Genomic DNA, 12,325 nt, shown 5'->3' on the forward strand with positions numbered 1-12,325 from the left:
ATTTGCTTTTTTAAATTCTATATTAACGTCCATATTTATAAAATTAAATTGTTTAATACTGGATATATTGTTACATTTTACTTTATATGTATCTATTTCAAGTTAAACACTTCATGTACCGATTGAATTTCCAGAACATTAACGACAATTTTTAATGTTGCAATAAATTATTATGTTTCTGATCGTAATAACTATTTCTATCTGTCAAGTTCATATAGGACTGCAGAATCAATAATATTTATCATATTTCTGTGGACACACCATCTAGTCTTGTCTGTGGACTGGATGTAGTGGGACATTTTACTTGGGCACGATGTGCCATGGACATACCGTGTTCACAGTAGTGCACTCGGTGTTCGATGTAAGTCTAATCTTGTGACACTCCGTGTTACTGTTGTCTAAATCTTTGTGCCATCCGTTGTTACCTGTAGTCTAAACCTCGTGCATCTTACCTCGCTGCACTCGTGTCGTTGTTCCGTTTGTGACAAGTCGTCAATTTACGGTCTACTACAAACTGGTAATAGTTCACCTGATACTTGAATCTAAATCCATTGTTTAATCTTTGTGTTTATTGTTATTGTCATCTATCTTCACTGTGTTATGCCATCTGTGATGAGTTAGTTTGGTTTAGAGCTACGGACGGCACGGGTTGATTTTCGGGATACTCGGGAATAGTCTATCTGTTAGCTGTATTGCTGTATATAGAGCCTTTGTGATGAGGGACGCCTTATGTGATATAGTGATCTGAAGATGCTCTAATTAGGTAATGGGTTAGGTGCCCTCTATTTCGGTGCTATGAGTTCCGATGTGATTTAGTGCTCGAGGTTGGTTACGTGAGGGCCGAGGTTCCCTGTCCGAATAAAGGCGCCTGCGGCGAGATCTTATTCGTCTGTTCCTGCAGGGGAGAGGGCCTACGGGCCCAGGTTCCCCCGCAGGAGGAGGTCACTGTTAGTACAGAGCCCGGTGTTGCGGAGACCCCCGATGAGACGCCCCAGGATATGTCCTCTTCTCACAAGACGTCGCTGGAGGACGAGGATGATGAAGGGTTTAAGGTAGTGAACAGTAGGAGGGAGAGGAGGCGTCCTCCCGTCTCCTCTGTCACGGATGGATTCCAAACCAGACCCTACCCCCTCCGACGGTGAGCGTGTATTCCAAACGTCATTCGACATTGGTGTGATTCAAAGGGGCCCAGATATTTAAATGATTTCCCGTTAGTTATGGACCTGTCGGAAAGCTCGTAGTAATTGTTTTTTTTTTTTATATATCTCAAGGCTATTTATTGACTATGTCGGCTCTAGAATTCCCCCTGACCGATCTATGCTTGTCCCTGGACTTCACTTATAAACGTGTTTTCATCATTTTAAATGATGTTTTATCGGTGGTTTTCTTTACGTCATTTAATATCTTTTTACTTTACTATAAGTTTAGCTTGCATTGAGTTCATCGTCATTGACTATTTACTACGGTGTGGTTTCGACCCTTGCGCGTCCACGGACTACGATATAATTTTCTGCTGTGTGGTGTTTTCCTGTATAGATTTGATGTATCTTGAACATTTTGTTCCTGATTTAGTCAAGCATTGTCAGCTTATCGCGTATTTTAATTTTTGTCTTCTCTAAGCTTTAATTACTATATTCAACTTTCTATGTTTGCCTTTGTAACGCATTGTCAGTTTATAATTATGTCCGTTTTGTTGTTGCATCGTTAGCTTTTTCAGCCTTACTTCCGTGTTTTTGTTATTGTTATATAATCCTATGTCGAGTTATTGCTAAGGGATCACAAAATTCTGCCCTTTTATAGGTATGTGATTTCTATGTTTAAAGAATTTGTTTAAAAAAATAACTCATTAGTGTTTGGGAAAATTACAACCTAAGAATTTTATCATCTATGTGTTAAAAGTGTATGTAAAACTCCAAGAATTGTTTCTGTTTTTCCATCTATTAATTTTGAAAGAGTTTTTAGAAATATACACAATAGTTTGCTGGATACTCATTCCAGAGATGTAGTTTTTCGAATTGTACATGAAATTATCCCTGTCAATTATCGTATGTGTAAAAATGGTGTTTATTCTTGTAAAACATGTTCTTTATGTTTTAAGGAAGTAGAGACTATCAGTCATTTGTTCTATGAGTGTTCTTTTATCCAACCATTGGTATCTTTGGTTAATTCGTGGGTAAAACAGATTTTGGAGGAAAAAGTCCAACTCGATTCGGCACTTTGGCGATTTCATCACTGCATAGATAATCCCCAAAAAAAAACCAGTCCCTTGTTCTTTTTCTACTGTCATGATTCGTTGTGTAAATATATACCTGTTGTTTTGTATCATGTTTTTGTAAAAACTGTTGTTTTTAAAATGTACATATTGAACAAAATTTTATGAAAATTGAAAAAAAATTATCTGATCTTATCAGCTTAATATCTGATACGTAACCCCACCAGGAAGGTAGTACTGTAACACCGTTCAAATTGTCAGGGCTCTGCTGTGAGGAAGGGAATCTTCCGCGTTCAGATATTTGGTTCGTCCGAGATTTCCGCTGTGAGCAATGGTTTGGCCAATCTATCTAGTCAGGCACAATGTCGACAATGTGATGAGAGCGAATGTGTGAGAAATGCCCAGTATTTCTCTCCAGCCGGAGCCATGCGACCAGCGACGGTTAACTATTCGTGTGCAGTGGGTTACCGTCATGGATTGACGATCAGGCCATATCAGACTATTTTGATGGCTACCATGCCAGGGTTATCTGTATAGAAAGGGAAATTGATGATGTGAGTGGGATGAAGTTGGAAACCGGAACACGGAAGTTGACTTTATTGATAAGGGAAGGTGGCCAGGACTCCATTCCGCATAATGCACGCATGTTTGGCAAGACAGCCCTTGTGATTGTGCCAGGTCGTCCATAATTTGTTTACGATGTCACCAGGTTGGTCATGTTCGGTCTCAGTGCCCTGGGAGACCCGAACAGACCAATGCTTCATACGCTGCGAAGATCGTCGGTCCGAGTCACCTCCTCCCATGGATGGGACCTTGACCGCGAGCCCTCGTCGGAGGTAGCGGTGTGCCGGAACAGACGAAACATGCAGCAATAAGCGACCCATTGTTGCGGGAGAGGATGGTTTCACCCTGTCGAAGAGGGGTAAGCAGGGTCCTCAGCATTCCCCTGTTGTATTAAGTAATGGATATTTGGCCCCTGGACAACCCTCCCCTACAGTAAATGAGGACGAAATGGACAGAAGATGATGACCATGCTAGTACTGGTGACAGATTAGTTATTGACGAGGGCGGCCCCAGTAATGTAAGTGTTGTGCTGTTTGTGGCAACCGACAATAACTTTTCTCAATGGACAATGATGGCGGTAATGTGATTCGGTTTTTGACACACGCGCGCCTACGGACTTCGTAACTATTCTCACTTGTATATGGTGTTTCCTTTCATAACTTTGTGTCAACTTGTTTATGCAGTGATCCTTTCTCTCGAGTATTCTGTTCATGATTTTGTCAAATATGTAGGCTTAGCACCTCCTTCAATGTTTGTCTTGTCTATGATTTAGTACTATTCAACTTTGTATTTTTAACCTTCGCAACGCATTGTCAGTTTACAATTATGTCCGTCCTGGTATTGACTTTGTCAGCTTTACCCTTTCTTTTCTTTTTTTATTATTTTTCTCAGATTACTTCGTTAATTTATTTTCCGAACAATTATGTGAGCTCCCATATCTTTAATTATCAAGTTATTATATCTTATTATATAACCAAAATCCAAGGTTATATACCAGATATATATATCCTAAGTAAAGAAAATGCACAAGTTTCTACATTGTACTAAACCACTAAACTCAACAGATTGTTGCAATTACATAGATACTATATAAATTTAAAAGGGGACAAGACTTACAAAAAAGAATCACAAAAATAACACAATAGCCACTATATATGCAAGCATTAGAAAACGTTGCGTTGGTAGAGTATACTTGTGTTCGGAAAGATGCAATATCCTGTCACGGCAATTCGAAATCAAACTAGAAATATCAAAGGACTGAGCCAGTAGTATTGGCCAAAACTGCTTCTCAAGTAAAAACGAAATCAGCATCATAAGTATGTTTGACAGAAAATTTTGACAAAATGATTTAGGACCAAACAGTGCCAGACAGATTAGCGATTAAATTTATAGGTACAAAAATAATAAATATAAAAAACAGAAACATCTAATTCTATTCCAAATGTAGCCGATGAAATTCTCACGATTATGTCAGAAAGTCAATCAAACCCATCTATCAAAAGTGTAAAATTTGGCGAAGACAACTTACCAAATATAATAATATACACAGAAGAAGAATTAAATGACATGGAATCTAACTGTGTATTGGTGAAGGCAGAAGCCCCATTGGCATCGACAGAACTTTTAATCTGGACAAATGTTTCGTAACTACGATGACATACAAAAATCAAGGAGTAGTCAAGAAAAAGGCAGGGGAAAATCCAACCATATGAGGTCCTTAATCATTACATTGGGACGGGGAGGAAGGGACATAAAGATACTTTTTTTGGTATATTCGATCAAAACTAGATAATGTCAAATTGACGAAAGGTAGCGATGAAGAAAGCGCGATGACAAATGCCTTACATTACATATGTATGTCTTCAAGAACTCAGACTTGTTTTTATGTACCAGACAAAAACTGTACTAGATACTCGAAAAGAACAAGAACTTCGAATACATTTTGGGACTGATGGGACAGAAGCCAGAAGCCCCATTGGCATCGACAGAACTTTTAATCTGGGGAATTGTTTCGTACCTACGATGACATGCTGATTTGGTTTTTACTTGAGAATCACATTTGGCCAATACTACTGGGTCTGTCCTTTGATATTTCTCGTTCTTGTGGAAAACTGTCTAGTGTATCAAAAATACATATGTTCGATATACGGAGCGCTTTACACGGTAGGGGAAACCACAAATTAGAGACCAAATTTTCGCAATTCCTAATCAATCAGGACGACTGGCTGACCTAGTCAAACCATGAAAAAGACATTTTCGGAAATTCCTGAATGTGAAAAAAAAACCAGACAACATGGAAACTATTTCGGCAACATCTTTCTAATTCCACTGCTCAAGACAAAACAAACTTGCGGCAAAAAACCGCCAGCCAAGAGACAACAATCTGGAAAAACTAAAAATATTGGTGAAAATATACTAGTATACACACATATTAGGCAGACATACAGTCACACACGAAAAAAGTAAACTCTTGTACCTGTAGTTTCTGCATTAAAAATACGTACTCTGTAAATCTGTAAATATTAGCGTGAACCATTTCTTATGTTTGTTATGGTAATCTAGGCTGTTATAATACTACATACATGTACATAATATAAGCAATTTATTATGTCAGCTTTTTTTATTTGTCATAAAACTTAAGTGTCTTCTATTTATAATGAAATTTCTAAATTGTGTATATTTTCAGTCTCAGTGTCCGCGTGTCGGTGCCATATTATGTGGCGATCTAGGCTGTTATATACCTGATATGATATGCAATTTTTTTGTATTGTTGTCATTATTATTTATGTGTCCATAGTTAAGTTTTTAAATTGTATATATTTTTCAGTCTCAGTTTCCGTGTGTCAGAGCCAACAACAATGCGATTTGATTGCGATATTGAGTAGGTGACGGTCGACGAGGACATGTCGGTGAACAGGATGCTGGACCGCGGTGTAATCCTTTGTTTGTTTGATTATTTTAACCTCCTATTAACATCCATGAATATGTAAGGACAGCCTCCCTTGTATGCAATGTAAAGCGTGTGTGAAGTGCGAGGTGAGTGTCTTGGCAGACTACGGTATGTTCGTGTTGTCTCTTTCTGTATAGTGGAACTGTTGCCCTTTTTATAGTGCTATATCACTGAAGCATGCTTCCGAAGTCATCAAGCAACAAATCCCACGGCAAGGACATTTTTTCTTTGGCGCCAGTGAGGTGCGACCAGCGTCGGCTCTATTTTAAGTTATATGGCTGAGTGACGACCCTATCGTGGATATGTATTATGATTTCCGGAGGGAGACCGTAAATATGGGAGACTGTAGTTTGGTGATTGGAACCAGGATGCAGGAACTTCTAATCACTGAAGGTACCTAGGACCAGATACTAAATCCGGCCCAGGTGGTGGGTAGGTCTGCTCTTATCTCTGTATTAGGACGTCCCCTAATGTGCCTCAAATGCTCGGGGGTTGGTCATGTAATGGCCAAGTGTCCAGTTTGTTTCCAGGCGCCAGCAGCGAGGTTTGTTTGTTCGTTTGTTTAATTTATCAACGTCCTATTAACAGCTATGGTCATGTAAGGACGGCCTCCCATGTATGCCGTGTGTATGTTGTGCTGGTTGCGTGTTTTGGAAGACAGCGGTATATTCATGTTGTGTCTTCTTGTATAGTGGAACTGTTGCCTTTTTATAGTGCTATATCACTGATGGGGTGATTTTCCCAACGTCTTTCGACAGTGCTGTGATCAAGATGGCCCAGATGTATGAAGATCGGCTGTTAGTGATGGACCGGTCAAAAATTTGCGAGTCTTGTCTTTTTGTTGACGTTGATGTTATACAACTATCCATTGACTATGACGGCTCTGAAATTCCTTCTGACCGACCTTTGTTTGTCCGTCGACTTATAAACGTGTTGTGATCATTTCATATGATGTTTATTGTTATATTTTCTCATTGATACGATTGTAATCATTGACTATTTGATATGGTGTGATTTCGAACCTTGCGTCCACGGACAACGATAGATTTTTTCACTGTATGGAGTTTATGTGTATAAATTTGATGTATCTCGAGCATTTTTTCGCAAAGTCAAGTTATGTCAGCTTAGCGCCTTTTTAAGTTTTGTCTAGTCTATGTTTTCAGTACTTTTCAACTTTATATCTTTTACCTTTGCAACGCAACGTCATTTTACAATTATGTCCGTTTTGGTATTGCCAAGTTAATTTATCAGCTTCCATTTCTATCACCTTATCTTTCTCCTTCCAGTTTCTTTCTATCAGGGAGTGGGACGACTGGTTCGCCCGTTGTCAGTATAATATCTTTCAGTGATATAGCACTATAAAAAAACAGTTCCATTAAAATAACATACACGCAACACACCGCACACATGGGAGGCCGTCCTTACATGACAGATCAAACAAAACCAAAAAAATTATTATCACTGCGATGGAAAAGAGGATCTGAAAACATCCCATTAGGGGTCATGTCCAGGTGACCTTTGGAATCGGCCAACTAAATTGCTGCTGTCAGAAATTTGAATATAAAGGGACAAAATTGACTGAAAAAGCTGTCAGAAATTATTTTCGTGTACGAAGTCATCTCGCTCCCAAACAGCATAAACAAAGTTAATTGTATGTGTATACTGGGACGACATGGCGTGGTCAATTGATAAATCAATGTGTAGAACGTACAAAGGTCATCCAAACATGACCCTTTATGGGATGTTTTCGGATCCTCTTTCGGCCCGGATTGGTTATAAGGATCATATTTCAGTCATATTGTTTCTTATAAACCTTGTACTTTACCCTATCTAGTTATTTTTTGTAGTGAACGACGGTGCATATTTCCTTTCGTCACCGTCTTTAAATAATTTTTAGTCACAATGTTTCCTTAATGAATTTTAGTTGAGCTGTCTAGCGCATATAATAGAGCTATGGTGTTCGCCAGGGGCCATTTTCTCCACCCTGGCCGTCTACCTGTTCTATGCGTTCGCCTACCTGTACAGGTGAGTTGGCGGCGCTTGCGCACGTTGCATTCTTGTAGCTAATCAAATCCAGTCCAATGCCACCTTATATTACCTAACAATACCGCCAAAAACGCGATTTTTAAAAGTGAAAATTCATGTTTCCGGACTACAAAAGAATTCAGTGACACGATACGAGATCGTCAAGGCATAACTAGAAGGCGGGTCTCCAGTCTGACGACCTGAAGTCGGTATTTCGTTGTGAGGCCGCCGAACTCTTGGTTCGCTACGTTTATCTGACCCAGAGAACGTGGACGTTTATAGTGGGAGCAGGGGCCATTCCTGGGAGAAACATTATACCCTGCAGCCGGAGCCCTGTGACAGGCGACGGGTTACCATTAACATCCAAAATGGCTGCCGTCATGTATGTCGGATGACGCCATCCACCTGTTTCTCTTTTCGATGGGTTTCTATGGCAAGGTGGTAAATCGAGCGTGAGAAAACTGTTATTGGGAAGGTGACCATAAGAAACAGTTTGTAGCAGCCATTTCTTTCCCCCTCTGATAGTTTTCCCCCGGGGAAAGAATTGGCTAGCTGATTTCTTCCCCGGGGAAAAAACTGGCTAGCTGAGTTTTTTTTCCCCCCGGGAAAGAATAGGCTAGCTGATTCTTTCCCCCCCCCCCCCCCCCCCTAATTACTTTTATCCCCATCCCCCGGGGAAAGAATTAGCTAGCTGATTCTTTCCCCCCTCTTGATTAATTTTAGGGGGAAATCCATTGTACTAGCTGATTTCTTTCTCCTTCCCCTCGTCGAACTTGGTTCCAGGTGGGTGGGTGAGACTATTTTTGCTAGCTGAATTATGTCCCCCCTCTTGAGTTGAATTTCTAGGGTAAAATATTGGCTAGCTGATCTCATTCACCCCCGTCATCGATTAAACGTTAGAGGGGGAAACTATTTGGTCGTAGCTGATTCATTCCCCCGCCTTTTGATTATAGCTATGAGGGAAACTAATTGGTCTAGCTGATTCTTCTTTCCCCCCTAATCAAATTATGATTCTACGGGGAGAAAACTAATGGCTTAGCTGATTATCTTTCCCCCCCTCTCAACTATAGTCTAGGGGGAGAAAACTGTTGGCTAGCGTGATTCCCATTCCCCGCCCACTCAAATTATTTACCAGGGGGTGGGGGAAACCTATTGTGCTAGCTTTGATTATTCCCCCTGCTTGATTATATCTACGGGGAAACTATTAGCTAGCTGATAGAAATAAATAGACAGGGGGAAGGGGGGAAAGAATCAGCTAGTCAATAGTTTCCCCAATATAGAAATAAATAGACAGGGAAGGGGGAAAGAATCAGCTAGTCAATAGTTTCCCCAATATAGAAATAAAAATAGACAGGGAAGGGGGAAAGAATCAGCTAGTCAATAGTTTCCCCAATATAGAAATAAATAGACAGGGAAGGGGGGAAAGAATCAGCTAGCCAATAGTTTCCCCCTTATAGAAATAAATATAGAGGGAAGAGGGGAAACAATCATTTAGCCAATATTTCCCCCTAAAATAAATTGAGACTGGGGAAAGTGATCAGCTAGCCAAAAGTTTCCCCCCTCTGAAAATAATTCGAGAGGGGGGAAAGAATCAAGCTAGCCATTAGTTTCCCAACTAGAAATAAAGAGACAGGAAATGGGGACATCATCAGCTACCCAATATTTCCCCTAAAATTAATCAAAATGGGGGGGGGGGGGTAATCAGCTAGCCAATAGTCTCTCCCACCCCCTTGAAATAATTCCAGAGGGGGGAAAGAATCAGTTAGCCAAAAGTTTCCCACCTAGAAATAAATCGAGAGGGGGAAAGAATCAGCTTGCCAATAGTTTCCCACCTAGAAATAAATCGAGAGGGGAGAAAGAATCAGCTAGTCAATGGATTTCCCCCTAAAAATTAATCAAGAGGGGGGAAAGAATCAGCTAGCTAATTCTTTCCCCGGGGGGAAAAAATAACTAGGGGGGGAAAGAATCAGCTAGCCTATTCTTTCCCCGGGGAAACTTTCAGCAGGGGGGAAAGAATTGGCTGCAACAAAACGGTACCGGGTTACCTGCGTGGAAAGATAATGGACACTGATTGTTATGTTTTGTTTGAGATTAATTAGGACGTGCCCATCAAACAGCCATGGTCATGTAAGGACCGGGCCTTTCCCGATGAATGCGGTTTGTTGGGTTTCTGGTTTTGACTAGGAGTGACGCTCTCCATCCCAAAACTCTTGTATGAATAAGATTGTTATTAATTGATTAGGAAGTGCTATCAGATCAATTCTTGTTGTAACACTGTATATCAGATGTTTTAGTGAAAAAAGTCCTGTACCACATCGTGCACCAGTGTTGTTCAACATTTAATGTATGTAAGATTAAAAGATGGTGGGAGGCCAAGACCTCCAAAACTGTCAGTCGCTGTGACATTTTCTGATCAATGATAAACCCGTTTTTAAAAAAGGCTTAATCGTGTATAATGTCCTGTTTTTAGTTTTACCATGATAAGACTTGTGCTGTGGAAGGGTAGAAACTATTTTTGATAATATGTCATTTGTTAAGAAATATTTTGGATTATGTTGACCAGAAAAGATTTTTAAATGTTGCATATTTGTAAGCCTAGTCCAAGAAAAGGCAATCGATAGAGTTTTAATTACAATATTCCTTATTTAAAGTGTAAAACTAAGTATAATTTTTGTACTTGAATATTTTAAGCTGGAATTAAAATTCTGTATAAAGACATATCTTCATCTGTTATAGTCAATGGCCATTATTTCAGAAAAGTGTTTTCCATGACTCGTGGTGTGCGGTCAAGGCTGTAGTCTTTCCCCTGTTACTTTATGTCCTTCGTTTTTGAACTATTGTTGAAAAGGTAAATTAGGATGATCCACCGATAATATTGTCATTAAGTTCTCCGGACGTACTGTCCGGATATTGTGTTTAGTCAGCATATTCCTCTATTCAAAAACTTATATTTTTTATGTGATAACATGATGCGAAATTAAAAATGCTTAAAGGAAAGTGTGTATTGATGTTGAAAATCAGAATTATTTCCCTAAGGATTATAAAAACAAACAGCGAGGATCTATCGTGTAATGAGTCTGCTATAGAATAACCCCTTAACAGACTTTTGCAGGAATAGTAGTAGGACTATTTATTTTATAAATGTTCATTGGATTAAGATATACTTTTAACTATGTCGACAAAAAAAATTGTTAATATTATGCATTATCAGTCCGTTGGAACCATGAAATGCAATTTGATGAGGGTTTAAATACCATTAACAATATTTTCTAAAAAATGGTTAACTACTTAACTTTGCATCCAAATTAACTATTCTAAAATTTTCAGAAGAGCGACACTACAATATGATTACTTTTAATAAAATCACTGAACTTATAGTGTTTTACGTTAGGATTTTTTGTTTTGTTTGTTTGATTCATTAACGTCCTATTAACAGCTATGGTCATGTAAGGACTGCCTCCCATGTTTGCGGTGCGTTTGCCGTCTATGATGTGCGAGGTGCGTGTGTTGGGAGACTTTGTTTGTTTGTTTGTTTGATTTATTAACGTCCTATTAACAGCTATGGTCATGCAAAGACGGCCTCCCGTGTATATGCGGTGTGGTTGCGTGTATGTTGTGCGAGGTGAGTGTACTGGGAGACTGCGGTATGTTCGTGTTGTGTCTTCTTGTATAGTGGAACTGTTGCCCTTTTTTATAGTGCCAACATCACTAAGGCAAGCGCCGAACACAAGACTATCACCCCCACCTGGTCACATGAGACTGACTACGGGCGAACCATTTCGTCCAACTCCTTGTTTGGTGAGTGCTTATATGCAAGAGCAGAAACTACCACTTATAATAGACTTGGTGTGTAATCGTGAACAAAGGGACAGAGCCCAGAGCCTTCATCTCAAACAGTGCCGAACGCCTCACCTCAACGCCAAAAAGTAGGCTGTGCCAAGGGAGGCATAAGGAAGAGAAGATAATATCCTAAATTTAGTCGTCCCCCCTTTTTTACTATCATAGCCATAGCGGCAGCAGTTACAATTCTGAACGCCCTACCCGTTCAGGCCACTTTAGGATAATATTTAAATTCAAATTGAGAAATAAGGAATGGAATTATAAACATACAAATACATGGAGAAAATATAATGCCTAAGGTAGTATTAGACTGGATAAGTAAAGCAAAAGAATGCACGTGCGCGAGCACCGGCAACTCACATAAACAGGTGAGTGATTGTTTGTTTTATTAAATAAACGGCAAATGTCATGTAAGGACTGCCTCTCATGTATGTGGTGTGTAGCGTGTGTGAAGTACGAGGTGCATGTTTTGGAGGTATGTTTTGCGTTGTGTCTTTTTTGTATAATGTAACTCTTGCACCTTTTATAGTGCTATATCACTGAAGCATGCTGCTGAAGACGCCAAGCCACACACCCCACCTGGTCACATTATACAGCAGAGAACAGGCGAACCCAGGTCGTCCCACTCCCTTTATGCTGTGCGCCAAGCAGGAGCAGAAACAAATACTTCTCAGCCAGGGACAAGAACCCAGAATCTATCTCACAGGGACAAGCGCTCAACAGCGGTGAAAAAA

The 12,325-nt window shown here is 39.8% G+C and overlaps 1 pseudogene; it reads left to right on the forward strand.

Annotated features, from left to right (window-relative positions):
- Nucleotides 1-2,609: 2,609 nt before the first annotated feature.
- On the forward strand, nucleotides 2,610-6,665 carry LOC138329890 (uncharacterized; annotated as a pseudogene).
- The last annotated feature ends 5,660 nt before the right edge of the window (nucleotides 6,666-12,325 follow it).

This window comes from Argopecten irradians, chromosome 8 (genome assembly GCF_041381155.1).
Source record: "Argopecten irradians isolate NY chromosome 8, Ai_NY, whole genome shotgun sequence".
Classification (NCBI taxonomy): domain Eukaryota; kingdom Metazoa; phylum Mollusca; class Bivalvia; order Pectinida; family Pectinidae; genus Argopecten; species Argopecten irradians.